The sequence below is a fragment of the Melopsittacus undulatus genome, chromosome 16, assembly GCF_012275295.1.
Source record: "Melopsittacus undulatus isolate bMelUnd1 chromosome 16, bMelUnd1.mat.Z, whole genome shotgun sequence".
NCBI classification, from domain to species: domain Eukaryota; kingdom Metazoa; phylum Chordata; class Aves; order Psittaciformes; family Psittaculidae; genus Melopsittacus; species Melopsittacus undulatus.
In genome coordinates, this window is record NC_047542.1 from 1,817,087 (window position 1) to 1,838,820 (window position 21,734).

The 21,734-nt window shown below is 54.4% G+C and overlaps 1 protein-coding gene across 2 annotated transcripts in view; it reads left to right on the forward strand.

The window, feature by feature from the left end:
- Positions 1-1,480: 1,480 nt before the first annotated feature.
- Positions 1,481-21,734, forward strand: part of CDK18 (cyclin dependent kinase 18) — a 36,154-nt gene continuing 15,900 nt past the window's right edge. Inside the window, exon 1 of one of the 2 annotated variants that reach the window (XM_031043864.2) lies at positions 1,481-1,499. The gene's annotated coding sequence lies outside the window, so the exon portion shown is untranslated. Of the gene's footprint in view, positions 1,500-9,988; positions 10,119-21,734 lie in introns of those variants that run through there. The other variant, XM_031043863.2, reaches the window with a different exon arrangement.

A 21,734-nucleotide genomic window follows, 5' to 3' on the forward strand; every position in this document is an offset into this window, starting at 1 on the left:
CCTTGGTTCCCCTCTTTCCCCATCACTGTCCTTCCCGCTCGGTGCCGGGAAGGAGGTGAGTTGGTGCTGGGTTATGGTCCATGCAGGCAGATGCTGCTGGAGCTGCCCCACTCCCTGCCTGTGCCATGGCATATGGTGCCTGAGGGCTCATTTCCTAGGGCTCATGTGGTGACTGGCAGGTTTCTCACCATGCTTTAGCAGGCCCTTGATTAACCCCAGCCCTTCCTTAGTGCCAAGTGTCCGTATGGGCTGAGCAAAGCACTTCCCAAGCCCTACTTCCTTCTTATTAAGAGGAGCTCTTCCTTTAAGCCCCAGCCAGGACAGAGAGATCCATGTCCTGCCTTTAGAGCTGCCTCTCCCCTCCTTACAGCAGGTGAGATGCATGGCTGGGATGAGGAGCTGGGCCCTAATCTTTGTTCACACCCTGCCTCCCTGTTACCTGTCAGCCCCATGGAGGGTGGCCCTGCTCAGTGAAGCAGCTGAATGTTTCAGTGTCCATGCGAGGACCCGGCTCTCCTGCAGGGCTGCAGGCAGAGGTGGAGTTGTTGAGTTCCCTTTAGGTCCAGCTGGGAAAGCTGCTCCTACAGCCACAGCCCCTCCCCTTGCAAAACCTGAGGTCCTGAATGTGATGAGAAATCAGTGCCCCCCCATTGACAAGTCCCTGCCTGGTGACAGGAGCTGCGCTCTGTCTCTTGGGTGACAGGCACCATTCCCAACAACACGCGTTGTGCTTGCAGATCAGTTGGTTCACTCTTCTGCATTCATTACTGGCTCCTCACGGGAATAGCTTGGAGTCTGCAGGCTGTTCCGACTGAGCCCAGGTCGGGGACTGTGTGAGCACAAACAGGCTCCTAGCGCTGGCTGTGACAGCAGGAATGTCACTGCTTTAACTCCATCTGCTGCCAGCCAGGCCCTGCTGCTGCTGGGGGTGGTCCTCAGGCAGGGGCAGCACAGGGAGCAGGCAGCCCCTCACCTGGTGGCTTGTGGTCAATGAATGATTGTGGAGAAGCAGCTGCTGGAGGATGCGAACAGGCTTCCCACCTCAAATCCAGCTCCGCATCTCGCTGCGGCATCGCCACAGCATCCCGGTCCTCTGGCTGGCATCGGAAGGAACAATCACGCTGCGTTGCGCACATAAGGAGCATGGCAAATGGATTTGCCATCTTCATGGGCTTTGTTTTTCAACAAAAGGCAAAACTACTGGAGATGTAATCACTTTACATCGCTGCTGTTACCAAACAAAGCTGAGCCTCGCTCAGGCCTAGCAAACACTCCATCATTCACCTTTGTTCAGGCAGAGAGGGGATCCTTAGGGCAGCAGATGCCATCAGGGAAATGCTTCCGTTTGTTTTGTCCTTCAGCAAAGAGCATCCCATTAGCTGTGCAGGAACCAAACACTCAGCTGTTCATTTGATCACAGGATGAAGATTCTGGCAGCACCTCTGGACCTGGGACACTGCTTCCTATAGATCCTGGCTAGAGGAAACCTCCAAGAACAGGTAAAGCTGCTGACAAACAGGCACTGGTGCTGGTGAGGGGCTGATCCCATCAGCACAGCACTTGGGCGAGCAGGATGGTGAGTGTAGTGCAAGAAACCTGCTGTTCACAGATGGGTGTTTGCATCCCTTGCAAGCCACAGGAGAGTTGTGTCTAAGTTGTAGTTAATGTTGAGAGTTAATTGTAACAGAGCAATTACATCCCCTAAGATGCACATATTGAGCCAGATTTCTGTTTGTCCATCCCTGGGGATACTTCAGGGGGATAGAGCTGCCCTGAATCACACTGTTCTCACAACCCCCCCATGGTTCCTCTATCAGTGCCTGGTTTCAGAACGCTTTATCAGAACCCACCCGCTAGCGGGCAGCAGGACGAGAGGCCGCTCATGGGAGCAGGGAGGGGATCGCTTGTCTCAAACCCGTTTAATGTGCAGTGACCGTGGGCAGTAACCAGGCAAAGCCTCTGTGTCCCAGCAGCAAACCTGATGGGTTTCTCTAGAGCATCAAAGCCCAGGCACCCCCACAGCGGAGCAGAAGGAAAGTGCCCATACTGGGGATGCTGTTGGTGGCAGAAGCGGGAGGGGGACCCACACAGGGATCTGACCCCCCTGCCCTGCAGGGTTCCGCATGGACCACGACGGGCACACGGCTGTGTGCACAAGGCTCTTGCACCCCTTCCCCACCCTGCTGCCCGAACAGGCGCACAGTGGGGGGTGATGCTGTCCTCCAGCAGAACAGGTTCAGCAGCTTCAGTGCCCCAGGTTGAGCTTTTGCCAGCACTTGTGTACCTGAATGTGTGCACACGTGGGCTGGGAGGGAGGTTTTTAACACACCAGGGGCTGCTTTAACCCCTCCCCAGCCCTGCAGCAGCTCCAGTCCATGCCCCATCCCTGGCAATGCTCAAGGCCAGGTTGGACACAGGGGCTTGGAGCAGCTGCTCCAGTGGAAGGGGTCCCTGCCCGTGGCAGGGGTTGGAGCTGGAGGAGCTTTAAGGTCCCTTCCAACCCAGACCATTCCATGATTCTATGCTCATCCTATGGGATACATCAGTGCTGGTCCCTGCATGCTGGGAAGCCTGTGCTCCGCTGCCTGCTGTGTGCACTGGGGACAGGATGCTCTGCGCTGCCCAGGCACCCAGGCAGCACCACGGCTGAGCAGAGGCGCTGGGTTTCCCGGTCCAGCCTGGATGAAGGCAATGGAGGCAGCAGTAAGGGTGGCCTGGCCCTGTCCGTGTCCGTCTCATCCGTGTCGCATGGGAGCAGGCTCGGGAGTCATTTCTCCAGAGGACCACGAGGTGGAAGCATTTTCCATCAACTCCTGAGGTGATCCCGGATCCTGCGGGAAACCTGGGTCTGACTTGAGAGCAGTGGGGGACAGGGCAGCCCAGGAGCTGTGCCGTGGAGAAAAGAGAAGGGCTCAAGCAGGGGCACAGACACAAGGGGAATAGGTTCCTGTAGCTATCCCTGATGCTCGCTGCTTGCTATGCAGGATGCACCTCAGAGGCAGGAATGCAGAGGCCCACACTTCACAGGCCATGCATCATGCTCCAGAGCATTGCTCCATGCAGTAGTAACCCCTGGACCACAGATGCTGAGCCCCGACTTCCCGGGTTCCTCCTTCCCTTCCTCTAAGCAGAACTCCAGATGTGTGGAAGTGTGGCAGCTCTGTGCAGCCCACTCCCCCAGCACAGGAGGGCCAGCACAGACATCCCTATGCTTGTCCATCCCCGTGCACCATGTCCTGCTGCTCATGGGGCTGTGAGCCGCATGGGACCTGCCTCTGCTTGCCTGGGAGGCTTTCCCTAGGGGCATGGCAGTGGCCAGGTAAGAGCCAGGAGCAGGGCTGGGCACGGTGTGGAGCTCAGCTCTTGTTCCTTGTGCCTGCCATGGGGCGCTGAGTCACAGCCCATCGGCCATGCCTTATCTAGGCAGCAGCAGGGATCACTGGAGCCAGGCACCGGCCTGCATGGAGGCTCCCAGCTCATGGGAGATGTTTGATGGTGCTTTTCCCTGTCAGCCAGGGTCTGTCCCACGTTGGGAACAGAGCCACCGTGATGCCATTCCTCAGAGCCATCAGCCTATGCTGTGGTACCGTGCTCTGTGGCAGAGCCTCAGTGCCTGTGCTGAAAGCACTCATCTCCCTGAAGTACTTCATAAGTGAGGCATGGAGAGGATAAAGCAATGGGCAGCAGTGAAACATCCCTGGGATTCACCTGTGTGTGACGAGGGCTCTGCTCAGTGCTCCGCTCCACCACATGTCCCATCGACCTTCACCTCTTCTCCACTTGTGGCTCTGGACTTGGGCATTTCCTTGTTAGCTGCAGGTGTGGAAAGCTTCAACATGGTGAAACCAGGGAGGAGATCACACACAGAGCCAGCTAAATAGAGATATCCAGCAGGCAATCCCACAGCCAGGAGGTGCCTGGCTTCCAAGCAGCACCAGGACCCACACCCCTTGCCTGGCTCCAGAGCCAGTTTGGTCCAGCATCCCTGTATGTGACAGGATTAATGTGCAGAGCCCAGCTCGGTATGCAAACCTGCCTTGATATTTCACTTCCCTTGTGTTTGTTTAATAAGTAAACAGCTAAAAATAAGCTGGTTTTGCCCAAGGGGCTTTCGAGTAGCACTAAACCAAGAGAGTGAAGGCTATATGTTGTGTAACAAAGCTGGACACTGGGGAAGAGAACTGGTATTTCCCTCTCCCTGTCAGTTTTACATCAGAGTAGTCTGATGGAAGGTGGAGGCAAAAGTGTTGCATTCAAGCACAGATTTCCATAGAGCCTGTTGGGATGAAGATAGGAGCTGACACTGAGGAGCACAGACCTCAGCAGCTCACACACAGCCCCATCAGGGGCATCCCATGCCCTGGGTGTTGGTGGCTGCCATCCCCAACAGTCCCACTGGGAGTTTTTTGGGGATGCTGTTGCTGCAGCAACAGACTGGTCAGTGGATGGTGTGGAGTGAACAGCAGCTCCATGTTCACCCATCAGACCCACAGAGGCTGCAAGGGCTCCAGCTTAGCTGGCACAAGCACCAGCATATCCAGGAAGGTGGGACTGCACCCATTCCACTTCCAGTTATCCAAGCATCTTTCTTGGGCATATCCCCATCATTCCTGCCCTCTCCAGGATGCTTTGCTCTGTGCTCCACCATGCATGTGTCTGGCACTGCAGTTCAAGCCCTTTCTTCTTGGTCTCACATTTGTCCTCCCTCTAATACCTGCTGAAGTTTATGCCTGCATCAATGTTTTGGGCTGAAAATAGCTGCAGACTGAGGCAAGCAGCAGATCCTGGCTTAGCATCCCAAGGCTGTTGCAGCCAGCAGGGAGGGAGTCCCTTTCTGGTGCCACCCAAGCTGTTCTTGCTGAGCAGTGCCAGCCTGCTGCCAGGGCTCCTCCTCTTCCATCCTTCCATCCAACCCTGTGGCCAAAGGCTCTGTATATTCCTTATCTGCTTACACAGAAGATTGCATCCTGCTTATTAGGGGTCTTACTGATTTGGGCTGTAAAACCCCATCTGAGGCTGTTTTTAATCACTGGTCCCAGTCCAAGTGGGGACTCCCACTTCCCATCAGCAGGAAAGCACCAGACACTTTGCTGGTGTTTCTGGTGTACACTGGTGCAGAGAAGGATCTGGGCTGTTGGGTTTGCCCAGGCACATTGCCCTGCAGTACTTTAACCCCAGTGCCCCTTGCTCCCAAGAGGAAACAGGGATTTAAGCCTTTGTGTGCTTGCTCACCTCTTCCCAGCAGAGAGGACTGTGCTCAGCTGCAGCTCACCCTCGCAAAGGGGAAGCTGTGACACTGAATCAGATGGGCTGTCCCATGACAAAAATAGGCTCTCGCCGCCCTTGCTTCATGGGGGGTGAGGAGGGACAAGGTCCACTCCCAGGAGCAAACTCCTTTGGGGATGCTGTTCAGCTGCTTTGGAACTGCAGCACTGGCTGCAATGACAGAGCCTGAACTCCCCTTCCAGCCACAGCACTGGCAGGGCAATGGATGCTTTTGGTCCAGAGCTACTTGCTGGGAGAGAAGTTCTGGTGTCTGTTGTACCCTGTGCATGTCTCTGGCTTTGCCCACGGTGCTGCTGGGTTCTGTTCACTGACAGGAGCATCCTGCAGGAAACACTTGGGACACAGTTTGGACTTTTCTCCCTCATTTGGCAGCTCCTGGTTGCTACGTGCGTGTATCTCTGGTGTGGATTGGTGGATCTGTTGTTATGGTGATGCTCCATAGAGATCTGCTGCTGGGTTCACCAGTTTGCTGTTGGCCTGATGGCTGCTAGGGTCAGCCGTGCTCCGTCCAACTGTACTGTGTTAATGTCACACAGCATGGCAGCTTACACAGCACTTTACACTGAGCTTAGTGCAGGGTGGTTGGTGCCCACAGGGAGCTCTTGTGTGGGACAAGAGCAGGCTGCAGTTCTTCTGGGCTCAGTTATGAATCCCAGTCAGGTTTGGGTTGGAAAGGAACTTAAATCTCATCCAGCTCCAACCCCTGCTACGGCCAGGGACACCTTCCACTGGAGCAGCTGCTCCAAGCCCTGTGTCCAACCTGCAGGGACAGCATTGGGTGCCTTTGGCCTCTAGCAGTGGCCATGAGCAGAGCCGGATGCTCTGGGCTGGGCTGGAGTTACGCAAGGGCTCATATCCCAGTTTTCCTTGACTTAGCAGCCAGCCTTTAAACTGAAGCAGTCTGCTTACTGCTGAAATGCAGTGCTGGTCTCCAGGCAATGATTTCCACATGCCTGCCTGTGCACAAGAGAGAGGGCCATGGGCAGGGGAGGCATTGAACACATTCTCTTTCCATGACTCGGTGCCTGTGTTGCTATTGAATGGCAGGGCAGCAGGAAGGGAGCTGCTGCCTGGATGCAGTCACTGTAAAACATCCCCTGCAGACCTACACACAGCAGCACACATGCATGTCCATGTGAGGGTGGTAGGGGGAAAAACGTGCCTGTGAGCTGCTGGGGATCTGGAGGGATCTGCAGACCCTGCTCTGTGGGCTGCAGAATGAGGATGGAGGAGCAGGGAGAAAGCAGGTGAAACCCATAGGAGCTGAGCTGTGATTCCAAGTCAAGCACATTCCTGTTGCTGCTGTTTCTCTATGGCTCCAGTCTAAGCTGTCAGGTTCAATATACTTCTGTATTTCCTGGGATTGCCAGGACTCTCATGTGAGAGAACTGGGTAGCAGACTGGAGCTCCTGGACCTCTCTCAAGGGAGACAGTGATGCCCACTGGGTACAGACTGTTGGGAGGCTGTATCTTCATTAACTGTCTCTTACTGGGCCTGGCACATCATTGCTCAGTTCCTTTTGACATCTTCATTCCAGTCAGCTCCCTTCTAAGCACATCCAAATGATTCCCACTTAGGCTTTGATTCCAGCCTAGAGATGGTGTAGGGGAGCTCCTGCCTCTCACAGGGCACTCTACACAAGGCACCTGCAGTGCGCAGGCAGGCAGGGTGCCCCAGTCTGGGCACTGGGATTAAATTACAGCAGAAACTGTGTAGGAGGACAGGCTCCCTTCCACTTTTATGCATTTGGAGCCTTGATATCACCTCAGCTCTTTGTCCTTGCGTCGGCCATGGGTGTGAGGTGCTCTCCCCATCACCCTGAAACTGTGCTGGCTCCTCGGCATCCACAGTCCCTCTCTCACATCTCTGCAGTGGTGTTTGCTGACAAGGAGGGTTCTGGAGAGGAGCAGCCCTGGCAAACCCCTTGGGTCTGTGATTGAAATGCTGCTCAGGATGCTGCTGCTCCTGGAAACCACTGCAGCCTGCTTGGTGCCTGCAGCCCATGGAGCAAGGCACTGTTGCCTCTGGCTTAGCACAGGAGCACCTGAGCACCTCTGGCTGCTGTGGTTTCAGGAGGGTGAGGAGGGATGTGGTGAGCAGCAGAGATGGGATCTCTTCTACCTGGAGGATGCCCCAGCACTGTGCCAGTGGCATGAGCAGCCCAGAGCCACCATCCCGGGTTACAGACATCACAGCCCTGTTCAGTTCCAGTCTCCATCAAGCCTGACCCCTGCTTGCTGCAGCTTTCCCTCTTCTCTCCCCTCTCCAAAGGCACAGCTGGGCTGAGGTGCTGTTAGCAAGGAGGTGACAGCAGATGGGCCCCTAGGGGAGGAACATCTTCAAAAGATGCAATTCCTATCAAGAGGAAGAGCAGGAAGGGATCCCAAGGCAAGGGATGTGCTGGGAACTGCATAACTGGGAGGAGGAGAAGGATTTGCTGAGCAAAGTCTCCCTCAGTATGAGCTGAGGTGATCACAACCACAGACTTAGACAAAGTCTGCTCTTAGACTCAGGATTAGGAGCAACTCTTTCTTCTCTGCCCCTGTGTTTGAGAAGCTCCCTGCAGGCTCTGCCTTGCAAACACTGCTCAGCGCTGCAGAGGCATCCGCTGCTGGGTGCCAAGTCCAACACCAGCGACCTCAGCCTGCGCTGCCTTTCACAGAGCACACATTAAGGGACAGTTTGCTTTGGGCTGTTCCTGGTGGAACAGACCCACCCCATTACGCAGGGCAGAGTCTGGCACGGAGATGCTCTGTGCTCCTGTCCCATGTGCTGGTGAGCACTGGGCTGTAACGCAGCTCCCTCCCACCACTCTCTAATGTGCATGTTCAGGGGTCCCTGCTGGGGGCTTCCCTTCTCCACACCCTCCTCCCAAAGCCACCCCTGCCAGGCTTACAGCAACCCCTTCCTGCTGGTTATTGTCAGTTATGTCTATGAGGGTTGGTATGCACCAATAACAGCCACTGAGCTGTCTCTGTCCACTAATGGCTTGTAATGTTCTTGCCCCTTGCACATCGCTTTCTCTTAGAGCTGGTTTCTCTGTCCATCTCCAGTTTGGAGGCTTCCTTCCCTTCATCAGCCACAGCTTTTGCTGGAGATCTCCTTTGCTTTTTGATTTAAAATGGACTCAGTGGTCTCACAGCTGTGGCACGGAGCGTGTGGCAGCAGTTGTTAGGCTGAGGGCTGTGCTGTGCTGGGAAAGGCACGTAAGTGCTTGAGATACCTCCCTCCTGGAGACATCTTCCCTTTAAACAGAGATGGGCAAGGCTGGAACCAGAGCCATGCCAGAGCCTGCAGGAAACATGCTGGCTCCTGCAGCCAGGGCATGAAGGGAGCGTGACGGTAACGTCACCGCAGGCTGCGCTGACTCTGCAGCACACATGACCGGGTACTCATTGACCAGGGTTAGGGGAGGGCCTCTGGATCTCCCCCTTTACTGCTCCTCCCTGGTGCAGGGCACAAACCAGCTGCTCCCGTGTCACAGAGCCTGGGCCTCACCCCTGCTGCAGTCATCGTGCCCCAGCTGGGGCAATGTGCCTTAAGCCCCAGCTCTGCAGGGGCAGTTCCAGCCCATTGAGCCCTGTGAGCTGAGCTGGGTCCTCGCTCACGTGCTCCCGGATTGCGTTGGCTGAAGAGCTGGTGTCAGATGCTTGACCCCAGTCACAGAGCAGATGAGCACGACCCAGGGCTTCAGGTCCGGGCTCGGTGTTGCCATGGGACAGGCTAAAGAGGACAAACAAAATGGATCCTGGTAAAACTTCCCTTTCCTCCACGGGGGCTCAGATTTTACACTTCGGCAATGCCATCTGTGAAACACTTCCCTGTTTTTCCAAGTGTCTCCCAGCAAGCTTGATGGTTCCAATATAAGAAATGAGAGTCAGCAAGTCCACCGAGACTCCCACATACTAAGGAAAAGGGAAAAAGGAGTTCTGCCAGCAGAAGAACGAAGGAAGCCCAAATATACATCTTCTGAACAACCTTCCTTGTGGAATCTATCTGGGGAGGAGAAAATCCTGTATGAGAAGCTCCTATATGCTTCCCTGCAATAGCATTTCCTGCAGAACTTGTGTCCCCTTTCCTCTTCCTCACCAGCTCTGTGTTCTCGAGCTTCCCACTCTCCATACTCTGTGGAGATGGATTTTGTTCCTTCCTTGCTGAGGTGTCCCGGGGGCATCCCTCTGCCTTCCCCCTCCCCATGAAACCTCCTGCACATGCCCCAGATTTAGGCATAATACCCACTAATTACAAACACTCTCCTGACAGACAGGATGCTCTGTAGGGGGAAGGTGAGGAGGATTCATAGAGCTGGGGATAGAAGAAACTAATTAGCTTCAGCCAGGCAGCGTTGGCACCTCCCGTCAGCCTCTTTCCATGGCTGCTCTATTTTTGGCGAACTGAGACTGTTTGGCTAAATATAAGACAACAAATCGCTGGGATGGATGGTGAAGCCACCTCTGAATACATAACCCCACCGGAGTGACGGAGCCCGACGTCCCCGTTCCCTGCGGGGGGGAGCTCACTGAGTGGGGCGCTGAGGTTGGAGCCGTGGGCGCGCGTGTCCGCGGCTGCTGCGCGCACCGCTCCCGGCCCGGCTGCAGGGGCACAGCGGGGCCGAGCTCATCCCGGGGCTGCGCCGGGGAGGAGCCAGCGCCGCACGGAGCCGAGCGCCGGGTCCCGCACCGCACCCGCACCGCTCCAACCCCTTCCGGCTCCGGCCCCGCTCCGGCTCCGCCGGCCCCGGAGCGGCCCCGCAGCGCCCGTTGCGCCGCCCCTGCCCTTCCCCGGGACCCGGAGTGGCGGCCGCAGGAAGGAGGAACCTGCTCGGCGGTCGGTGAGTGCCGGTAACCGCTGCCCAGCCCTGCCCGCAGCCCCGCCGGCCGCGGAGCGCTGGGTCGGGGAATGTCGCTGCCTTCGGGACTCTTTGGGCAGAAAGTGCCGGGGAGGGGGCGGCTGAACTTGGGGCTCCGGCTCTGGACAGGCGCAGCAGGGGTTTTACCTGGCTGTGCCGTAGGGGGGGAGAGCCCTGCGCGTGTTTTCGTCCTAAACGTGGTTTAGGAAGCCCTTGGTCAACCCTGCGCTCTCTGTCGACTGAAACACGCACCCGTCGGTGGAATCCCCTGGCATGGGTCCGTCTGGGAAGGACCTGGGGGCCTCCGGTGTGAAAGGTTCCAGGGGAGCTGGTGGGGACTGTGGTAGGTTCCCAGGCTGGGATCCTGCTGCCGGTGGGTTCCCAGGCTGGAATCCTGCTGCCGGTGGGTTCCCAGGCTGGAATCCTGCTGCCGGTGGGTTCCCAGGCTGGAATGCTGCCGCCGGTGGGTTCCCAGGCTGCAGTGCTGCCCCTGGCCGGCAGCTTGGCATTCTCATTGTGCTGCATTGGTTTGTGGTTGTCAGCCTCAGCTGCATCTCTCCAATATGCCTGTTGCTCTGACAAGTTCCCAGGGGCGTGCAGAACTTGCCCCCTGGATGCTGTCCCCCTCCTCGCTGGTAAGATGCTCCCCTAAATAAGCCTGGTCTCCCTGCCATGCCAGCACTAGCTCCTCTAAAGTCAGGCTTTAATACACTGGCTCTGTGAAAATCAGCTGGAATGAGTGCCCTGGCTGGTGGGCACAATGGTACCATTAGCTCTGATAAGAAGAAAGCATCAGGGTCTAGCCTGGGGCTGCTGGGGTTGGGTTTTAGTGCTCTGCATCAATCAGATAAATGGTGTGATGTGTGCTGGGGTTGGAGAAGGAGCCTGAAGGGGAAGTGCTTTGAACAAGCAGCAGGCAAAAAGTTAGTGCCTCTGGATGAGGTTTGTGAAGGGGCAAGTGCCTTCTGACAGGACTCTCTTCCTGCAAGGAAGTGGGATTCATTTCCTCCTTAGTGGTAATGGGGCAGCATGTGCTAACACAGAGAGCTGAGATGTGGGAAATGCAAACAGAATCTTGTTGTGCAGTCTCACGAGGCATTGCCATGGGATCTGGTCACCCCATCTGTGGATAGTCATGAAAACCGGTTTCCATGATCCTTAAAAGATTCCCTTGATGCAAACAGCAGGCCATGAGCTAAGTGGTCAGTTCGTGTCGGTGGGAACACATCAGTGGTGAAACACAGAGATTTCTAAGTGCATTTGTAGTCTAGAGCATCCTTTCCTCCCTGCAGAAGGCACAAGTACATTTATGGGACATGATATGTCCGAGAGCCTGGTCAAAGAAGGAACACACCAGGTTCACCCCATCCATGAAGCTTTATTTGTGTGTGCAGATGTGAGGCCTTTAGCCCACAGTTTCACAGGTACCATGTCCAGTGAGGGCAGTTCCTAAACAAGCAGTGGAACAACCCCCCCAGCAATGGCTGGGAGTTCCTCCTCTCTTCTCCTGCTTGGGAAAGGGGGGATTTTGTGACTAAAGATCAGGACTCTGCAGGTGTGACCCTGTCCCTGGCCTTGCTGAGGATTCTGTCAGACCTTGGACATGTCAGTGTATCCCTATGCCTGAGTTCCCCCATCTGCTAACACTTGACCTTGCTTTGTTCCCTGAGCTTTGCTCCCCGAGTTCTATAGAGCTTTGGGATGCTGGCAGAGATAGGCATGGAAGCACTAAAATCCTTGTCTCAGTGCTGTAAAGGCCCCTTTCACTACACAAGCACTCTTTGTGGGCCCCTGAATGGACCCTTCAGACAGGCTTGGAGTGACAAAGAGCAAAGTGATGGTGTCACACATTCCTCCCTTACAGGTGACTGGATGCAGCTGACGAACGTGCTGGCTGCTGTTCACTGCCTTCCAAAGGAGCTGCTTTCAACCTCAGTGCATCTCTTGCCATTGGTGCTGCCGGGTTTAGCACAGTTGGGCTGGGGACAGCCAAGAGCACGGGTGCAGGAGGAGACAGCTTTTGCCTTCTGTCGCTGGCACTGAAACCAGACAAGATAGATGAAGGCAACTTCATTTTGCACACAGGAAAGTGGAGAGAGAAAATGGCTTGTTCAGGGGGCTGCAGGGAGCCTGTGCTAGCGCAGGAATTGAGATTTGAGCTCCCAAGTGCATGAGGAGCCTCCATCCTCTCTGCCCTACGTGCTGTGCTCTGCCACTTAGTGAGACAGAAACCCGTGTATGCGCTGTCTGTACGTCCTGTGTGCATTCAGGTATCCACGTTGCAGATTCCACTGAGCCCGTGCCCTTGGGCTGGCCCTTCTGGAGAGAAATTAATGTTTGTCAATGCTTGTAAACCCTGCAACATTCCTCTGGCTTCCACACGGACCTGAGCTCTGGGCCAGGAGCTCCGAGAAGCTCCAGAGAATGTGGACCATGTGTTTGGAGTCGGGTCCAAGTCATAGCAAGAGTTTCCAGGAGGGAAGAGCCTCCTGAATTCTCCTTCCATGCTCAGGGAAATTGAGGCAAACATAAAGCAGCTGCTCCAGGGGTCTTGGTTCACAGCTCAGAGAGATCCCAACCCAGGCTCTGCACAATGAAGGGGTTGGAAGCCTCAAAGGTCAGCTCTGGCTTATGGCATGGTCTTGGTTTACATCTTCACAGGTAGAATGCCAAGAAAAGGTCTCTGTTTGCCAAAGGCCCTTGAAGAGCTCTCAGCAAACTCCGTCCATGCAGAGAGTTGACCTCCTGGGTTTGCTTTCCTCTGAATTCCTTTGCTTCTGCTGTTTGTCAAGGGCAATCTGATAGCAGAAAGCAACCTGTTGATGGATGTAGATGTGAAAGCCCCGATTGCAATCTGGTGCACAATTAACTCTGCAGAATCCTCTGTAATCAGAGGGAGCATCTTTTGCTCTCTTTACATTTCTAAGCAAGGGGGGTGTGTGGTATTTTTCGGGTAGCATTTTGCCTGCAGCTCATCTGCTGCTTGTTTGCTCTCACAGTCTCAGCTCCTGTCTTTGGCTGGAAACGGAGCTGCTGTGGGATGGTTTTCCAGCCCCAGAGCAGAGCCAGCAAGGCTGCAGAGGTGGCTGGGGTTCATCTGTGCTGCCAGCACTGCTGCAGTCTTTCATCAGTCTTGATCTTTCTTTGCCTCCCTCCTTTTGTGTGCTTGTTCTTGCTGTAGCTCCCATCACAGCCTGAGCTCTGTGTTCTGCTGCCTTCTGGGTTTCCTCACTCTTTTAGGGGTGAGCTCCAAGCCACCACAATTAAGGCCAGGTTTGTGCAGTTAAGTCTGGGCATGCTGCATTCCCACTGGGAAATGGCCCCAGATCCCCCAGCACAGCCCAGCCCACTGGGCTGAGGATCTCTGCTGAGGATCTGACCATTCCTTTGCACACCTGAGCAGCTCTTGTTGGAATTCTCACTTGTGCTGAATGCAGATGCTCCAACATGGAAGCAGGCTCTGCAGGGATACCCCTTGGAACTGGATCATCTGAAGGTCCTTTCCAGCCCAAACCATTCTGTGATTCTATGGATGCTCACTGCTTTTTGGGAACAAGGTCTCCCAGAGCAGCTCAGGTGGAGCCATTTCAGAGCATCTCAGGCTGTGCTGTGCCTCAGTTCTGCTTCCCTTTTAGCTTCCTGTGTGCATTTAAATCAGGGGCGCCTTGAAGCAGGGGTGATTGTTGCACAGCAAGCCCTTGAGGGGCCAGTGGACACAACCATAACACAACCAATACATCATCCAGGCAGCACATCCCTGGTGCAGCACTGTCAGTGCCTGGTGCTGTCACCTCTGGCAGCCGCAGGAGCCCATGGTATCATTGGAGCTATTGCTGCTGTGGTTGGGGTGACAGAGATTCCATTTATCCTTTGGACACCCGTTGCTCCCCCTGGCATGTTTGTATCACTGCAGACCTCCATGTGAACCCTTTCCTTCCTTGTCTTTCTTCCCCATCCCCAAACGCTCAGCTGTATCCTTCAAAACAAGCCAGGTTTCCCCATCTGGGGGGTTGGAATGGGGCTGGGTTGGACAGTTTCATGGGGTGCTGCTGTGGTGACTTCTAATTGAATTGCTAAGTGAAAAAGGAGAGGCTGTTTGAGCTCACCATAAACATGGAAACATCCAAAGAGATCAAAATGTGCCTTTTTTGGGGAAGCGCAAACATTCCAAGCGTTCCGGTTATTTCTGCTGCTTCTCTATTTTGATTTAAATACTTTCTTTTTACTGGCTCTATTGAATTACCTTGGGAAGTGTCAGGATGCTGCTCCCTCAGGGGCTAGGATTCAAGATCCCACTTAGATTTAGCAGCAACCCCCCCTCTGCTGTCTCACTGCCCACTCTTGGAGCTGTGTCTTTTTTTAGCTGCTAAATATGTCAAGGTTTATGAACAAGAGCCTTAACTCTGCGCTTGTGAACATGCACATGCATTTAAATTCATCAGTGTTGGGGGTTCTGTCTGTATTCCAGCATGGAACATCGCCTGGAGCTCAGGTTTATGCCTTCGAGCATGATTAGGTGGAAACCCTCTGAGACTGGGGGCTTATACACTGAGATGGATACCCCAGGATGCAGGCAGGGTCCCACAGTGACCTTCAGTAGCACTTTGGGTTCCTTTCTTTTTCTTTTGGACTTGAAAAATCTGGTTTGAAGACAATGATAGCAGCTGAAATGGTCTCTTTTCACCCAGCAAGTGCAGCTACCATTGTGGTAGGTAAATCCCCCTTTCTGCCTTACCTCACCAGATGCGTGAGTGGTTTAAATCAGCATCACTCTGCTGAAGGCAGGAGACCCACAGCAGCACAAACACAGGCCTTTTGTCACCAGCCCAGGCTGTGAGTGTCACAAATCCTCTCTGGTTTCATAGTAGGACATCTTACAACGTGAGCTTGTGTCATCTCTGCTGTCACCCAGATAACACAGAGAGCTAGAGACTACCACTCATTCCTGCAGCACCAGCATCCCAGTGACCTGATAGTGTGATCCAGGATCCAGTCCTGATCCAGCAGATCCATAAACAGCTGACCACAGGAAATGGGGTAGGATCCAGCACCAGATCTCCATTGACTTGCTTTGTGACCTTGGGTGAGTCCCATCCCATCTCTGCACTCCTGCTTTGAATACTAGGGTGGGTGACAGCGGAATTCACAGCCAGTACAGTTGCTATGAGTGAGATGCTTTGTTCCATCCTTGACCAAACAGTGATCACAGAAGGGTGAGGAACCATCCCTGTGTTCCTGTAGGCATAATCACCTTCCAGCATCTGTTCTCCATGCCTCAAACTGGAGCAGTGATTTAAGTGCACAGGAGAAGCAGTAAAGGAAAATCTGCATTCCGCCTAAAGCACATTGCTCCTTCTGCTCCAGCTACCCCTGAGGCTTGGTCAGCTTGTAATTATTAACTAATTAAGAGTGCAGTAATGACTGTGCAGCAGGATGCAGGAAGTATTGGCAGTCGGGAACAAGCTGTATCTCACAAATCCCAGCCTTTTCTTATCTGTCCTTTGTATTTTGCCCATGTTGTGGTAGCTGACTTCCAGCCCTGCCCGTCGGCTCTCAGAAGGGATAGAACAGGTCAGCCTGTGGCTGGATACCTCCCTGTGCTGTTTGCTTTCCATGTTTGCAATTAGGGGACTGAAGGGCAGTGTTAGTCCAGAACAGGCAGCAGCTCCACCCCGGGCTGTGGTTGTGAGCAGGACCTCCTTTGCAGGTCTGCCAACGTTCCCCATCCTGCTTGAAGAAGACCACATCCAGGGGCGAGCCTTTGCAGCCCTCATGATCTACTCAACAATAAAGGCATTGAGATGGTGTTTCCTCAGCATTACACTGGCCAGGGGAGGTAGTTTGGCCACTCCAGAGACTGAAAGCCCCTGTTTATCCCAGGAGCAGACAGGCTGTGATGGAGGCATTGCCCATGGGTACAGCTGCCTATCCTTGGGGGTCTGGGGGACCTGGGGGACCATGCAGAGCCCTTGTCACCCCTTGGAGCAGAAGAAGACCCTTAGTCCATCAGCTGTATTCTCTTTCTTGAGGAAGAGCTAGAGGCTGAAGCGCTGCCCAGTGCAGAGGAAACCTCTGCAGGGCCAAGTCTTACTGCAGGCTTGTGTGATTGATGCAAGAAACCCTTAAGGGTTGCTTGAAGCAGCCAAGGGGTTTGGTTTTCTGCCTGTTTGGTGTTTGATTCAAGGGACAAAACTGGGTCTGAGATGGGGGGGGGGGCATCATAAACCATCCTCAGCATCAGGAGCTGAAAGGAGATGGGGATACAGGGACCTGAAACTAAAGGAGTGGTCATTTGAGCCCCACGATCCATGCCTGGAAAGGTCCCAGAGGGGCTGTGGATGCTCTGGGCAGCCTTCCTGGTACCTGGGGTTGAGGCAGGAATCTGCAAACACCATTTGCAATGTAAATGAGTGTGTGGGTCAGAGAAGCAGCATTACCTGCCTGGGAGTCTTGGCAGGAGGCAGAACCAGTGGGTTTAATGCTCTTTTTGATCATACCCAGAGGTTGTTTTCTGTCTCATGCCAAAGATGCAGAGAGTGTCCCCAGACTGCTCTGTCCATCATAACACCCCAGTTACCACCTTCACATCCCTCCCTTCCACAATCCTCCTGCTTTACCAATAGCTCTCAGTGGCCCAGGAAAGAGCAATAGCAGGGAGGAGCTTTCCCATCCCTTGTGTTGCTGCCCTGTCCCCAGAGCCATGGCTGGGGTTCACAGAGGTGCTTGTGCTGTGGGATTCCTCCCAGCGCCCAGCAGTGATGGAAACAGGTATTTCCTCTGTGCAGGAGGAAAACACCACAGCATCTGAGGGTGAAGACATGGTTTAATACATCCCCATTAGCAGCATGTGTTCTGTTTAAGTACTTAATCCTTTTCAATCCCTTCTTATTAATGATTAATTGTGCAACTAATTGCACCATGATAGCAGCACTGCAAGTGCAGTGTGTACAAGCAACCCCACCACTGTTAAGCCAGCTCAGGATCCGGTGTGGTGCTGCGAGGGGGACACCTGGGCTCGGCTGATGCTCTGCTCTGTGAACGCAGGCCAAGTCTCCTGTCTCTTTGGGTTTCAGATAGATAATCCTTCCTTATCTCGAGCATTGCCTGTGGAGCACACAGCTTATCAGCTGGTGAGGCAGGAGAGGAGTAGAATTGAATACAACCAAGTGAGCTTTGGACAGCCCTGCTTAATGTAGTCCCTGTTCATCTCTCGCTTTCTGAGCTTTGGGTCTCCTTGACTCTCATGGCCTGGAAATCCACCTGGAAACACGTCCGTGTTTGGCTTCGGGAGGGGGATGAGGGCTCTGTTTCAAAGCAGTTCCAGACGTGCTGCTGGTGTCTAACACAGGGCAGAGCACGGAGGCTGGGGTCAGCGCATGCAGCAGCACAGCACCCATCTCCTCCTCACAGCAGCCAAGTCCTGGGGAGCCCATCCCTGTGTTTTCCTGCTCTCTCTCGCTCCCTTTCACTCTCTTTATCTCCTGCCGGGCTCTGTTATCTGCCCCAATTGCCAAGTCTTGTGCAGGAGCCCATCAGGCTTGTCAAGGACACCAGAGCCATGTGGGGGATTCTGCTCTGGGCAGGTTATCAAGGGGGTTGGGAGTGAACAGGGAAGTGGAAAAATGAGCTTAAACCCATACACATCTCTATACAAATTCATTCTTTAAAACACCAGCAAATCCACTCGCTTTGGCTGCCGTTCCATGCCTGACTGCAGCCTCCAGGCCACGGCGCAGGGCCTGGGGCTTGGTTTACCTGCGTGGAGCAGATGTTATTTACAGGTTAACAAGGAACAAGGTTTATCTAAACTGCGTGCGCTTGCAGGAAGTGGTGCCCTCCATGGGGAGGTGAGCAGGGCTTTGCAGGCACCCAGGCGTGCTTCATCTCTGGATGTGTTTCACCTGAGGTCTCTCTGGTACCCAGACTTGGCCACGGTTGGTGCAACATGAAGGTGTTGGGGCTGTGGTGGTGCTGAGGGTGAGGATATGAGGGATGTGGGTGCCTACAGGCGGTGCAGGATGGTGGAGGATGCCATAGCAGGACAGGCTGATCTGCAGGCACATCCTGCCCTGCGCTGCCCAGAAGCAGGGAGGTACCAGAGGACATCAGGATGAGGAACATCTCACACCAGGCTCCCATCTTTCTGCTCTCCCAGCTCCTTGAGGAAGCTGAGACAGTTACTGAGAAGCTTTTTGCCCTGTGAGCACACATCTGAGTTGGTTGACAGCTCTCAGGAGCTTCCCTACATCTAGGGGAGCCCCTCTCTTAACATTGCTTGTGCTAGTCAGATCCTAAGTGGAGCATTTGAGGATCATTTGCTTTCAGTAGTTGTTTCCTGAGACGTTTGCTGCTGTGAAAATCCCTTCTGGTTTGTTTTTGCATGATTCCTTCCCTGCATGTGGCCCAGACAATCTCAGTTTTTCACTCTGTTGCCCAGTCCCTGGCTCTTTGCTTCCTGTGCAGAAAGGAGAGCAGTGTTATGGTATCAGTGCTGAGATCTGAGAAGCCAGAGAAGGAACAGGAGGACACTTGGCTCCCTTCAGTTTATGGATCAAAACCTGAACGTTGAGATGGGGAGCACAGGGACAGGAGAGCAAGTGAAATCCTTCTGCACTGGAGCAGCTTTAAGGGTTTGCAGTCGTGCATCCCCCCAGGGCAGGCAAAGCTGATGGCTTTTGAGGTCATGCATGTGGAGGAGCCAGGAGCAAGGGAGAACCATCCCTGGAGGCTGTTCATGCTGGTACAAGGGTGTCTCAAAGCCTGGCATTCAAGCAGCAACACAGAGCTCTTGCCAGGTTCACCACCTCAAAACAGTGCTGCTATCGCACCGGGATCCCTGGCAGCCGCCTCTTGGCTCAGCAAATCTGCCTTCCTCCAGCCTTGACAGCAGCTTAATAGAGCAGAACTCCCTCATCCCTGCCTGCAGCAAGGGCCAGAGCAATCCCTTGAGGGTGAAGCCTGGGCTCTGGGTCTGGGAAGCAAAGCCAAGCCAGGGAGATCACCAGGATGCCCGCAGAACATCTCACCCCTCTCAGCACAGGAACTGCAGTAATAGTGATAAGGAAGGGTCTGGGTAAGAGCTATTTCAGCATTATCTTTATCACGATGGGGAGACGGGTGCCAAAAGCAATTACAGCTCGTGCTGTGCTTTGACATCCTGTGGTCCCTGGAGCGCTGGCTCCTCGCACTCCCTACCTGTGTGGCTGCATCTGAGGGAGGATCACATCCGCACACGTGCACAGATAGGAGCTGAGTGCAGCCCTTGGCAGGGCAGGGGACCTGCAGTGTTTGCCTTCCTGCCACGTGGCTGTTGCAGAGCCTTAAACAGATCCGAAACCCTGCTGCAAAGGGGTTGATGTGCTGGATGCCAAGCAGTGGTACTGGTGCTGCACAGCATCGTCCTGGGGGCAGCCAGCCTGTAACTGGTGCTGTCAGCTGCTGGAGTGGGCAGGAGGAGGTCCCCTTTCATTCATCTGGTTTCCTATTGCTGTCTGAGGGCTCTTTGGGGCTGGTTTAGCGGCAGCATCAGCTCCAAGGAGCTGCTGGATGAAAGCTGGGAGCTTCCTGGAGGAGGAAGAAGCGCTCATTCCCTGTGGAGCTGCTTGGACGGTCTCCCCAGCTCCTCCTCCCATTGCCAGGGCTGGATGGCACAGAAATCCATGGCTCTGTGGATCAGGGTAGAGCAGGACAAGCCTGGACTCTTCCTAATCTCCTAGAAAACATGTGGCCAAGTACTGAGCTCTGAGTGCCTGCGGTGCTGCTGCTTCCTATCAATTCTGTGCTTCTCTTTGAATTAAAGCTCTTTCCTTCCTTCTGGGAAATTGAGGGCTGTCGAGATCCTTTGGCACATGGTCCCTTTCAGAAACCTCTTCCCAAGGATCTGCCTTTCGTTCCTTCCCCTTTTCCTTGGGAGCTCCTGTTCTTTGCACCAGAGGTAGCTGCACGTCACACATTCCTCGTGGCCCTGGGGTGCACAGGATGGCATTGCTGCTTCTTTAAATACCCTCCTTAGGAATGCCTTTGGAAAGGGGACCCGGGCAGCAGGTTCCTGTGCAGCCTGATGCCAGCAGAGCCGTGATCACGGCCCTGGCAAAGCTGACTCCTTCTGGCCTTGTTCTCCTGTGCCAGAAAGGGGAATAAATCCCTGGGTCCTAGGGGAACATTCCAGTGTCTTGTGTTAGGGAAGGAGACGTCTCCTGGCCACGGCAGGGAGAGCGAATCCAGGCTTTCCATGAGCGCTGGTGTGCTCGGCAGCTCCGGGAGCAATGTGTGGGCTGGGCACAGAGTGAAAGCTCTAATTAAACCAAAGGGAAGGGAAAGGAGGGATGAAAATAGCAATTAAGAAAGCAGCAGCAGACCCTACATTGCGAAGGCGTGGATGGCAGCATTGCACAGCTTCATCCCATGGGATGGTGCTGGAAGAGGCTCGGTGGGACTTGGGCTCTCCTGTATCAGGGATCTTCTCCCATAAGATGGATCCTGCTTCCCAGCCATCAGTAAAGGAGGGGCAGGTGCTGACAGCCTCACCCACAGGTTAAACGCTCCTGAGACAGAAAAGAAGAGGCTTTGTGCTATGGGGAATGACTTTTGTTGGCAGTCAGAACCTGGCACCCTCTCCTCTGTCTCTCCCAGCCAACTGGGAATGCTAGCTGCCAGCTGCAGGGGTGACAGGGCTTGGTCTGTCTGCATGGAATGTCCTCAGCAGGATCCATGGACACTTTCTGGGTTGTGCTTCTATATTCAGGACCCTCTGCTTGGATTGTGTTAGTTAATTGCAAGGAAAGGCAAGGACCAGGCTGGCCTTTGCTGGGAACGGCCTGTGTTGATTGCAGTGCTTGGAGCTTGGTGTACACACAGCGGCATGCTTGTTGGGAAGGATGTGCCCGCTGGGTGATAAAAGGATGAAAGGAGAAAGTGAAGTAATGGGAAGGGGAAGAGAATGGCAAAATACCAGGTGGTGGATTCCTGAGCTGCAAAGTGCTGCTGTCCTCTCAATCCCAGCACAGCTCCTTGCTCCCAAGCATCCCATTCCTTATGGTCTAGCTCTGTCCTATGAGTGAGACAGTGCTGCCATTGTGGGGAGCGCTGCAGTGGGCCACACTCCCTGAGCGACCATAAAGCAAGTCTCAATAACCTAGATAGCTGCCCTAGCACATGGAATAGCAAAGGGAGCAGAGGGTGAATGTACCATAGGAACACTGACATGAGCACCTGTGGCCCAGGGCAGCAGACAATGGGAGCACTGAGCTCCCAGCAGCACTGGGCTGTAGTTGCTGTCTGCAGTGCATTGTTCTTCCAGCCAAACCCTGGGCACCAGGTTAGCATCGGCTGAGGAATAAGTGCCCAGTGTTTGGAATAATGACGACCATTTTAATGCCTTCCTCACTGCCCTGATCTCACCAAGAGCCGAGAAGGGAAGAGCCAAGGGAGAACTGCTGACTGCTCTGCACTGGGCTGTGGACACAGAGAAAGGCAAAACACACAAAGGCAGAACAAACCTCCCTTGTGTGCTCTTGTTACTGGGTTCATTGTCAGCACCGGGACAAGCAAGAGGAGGGATGTGCCTCTGGCAGAGCAGCTTTCCTTCGCACCCTCAGC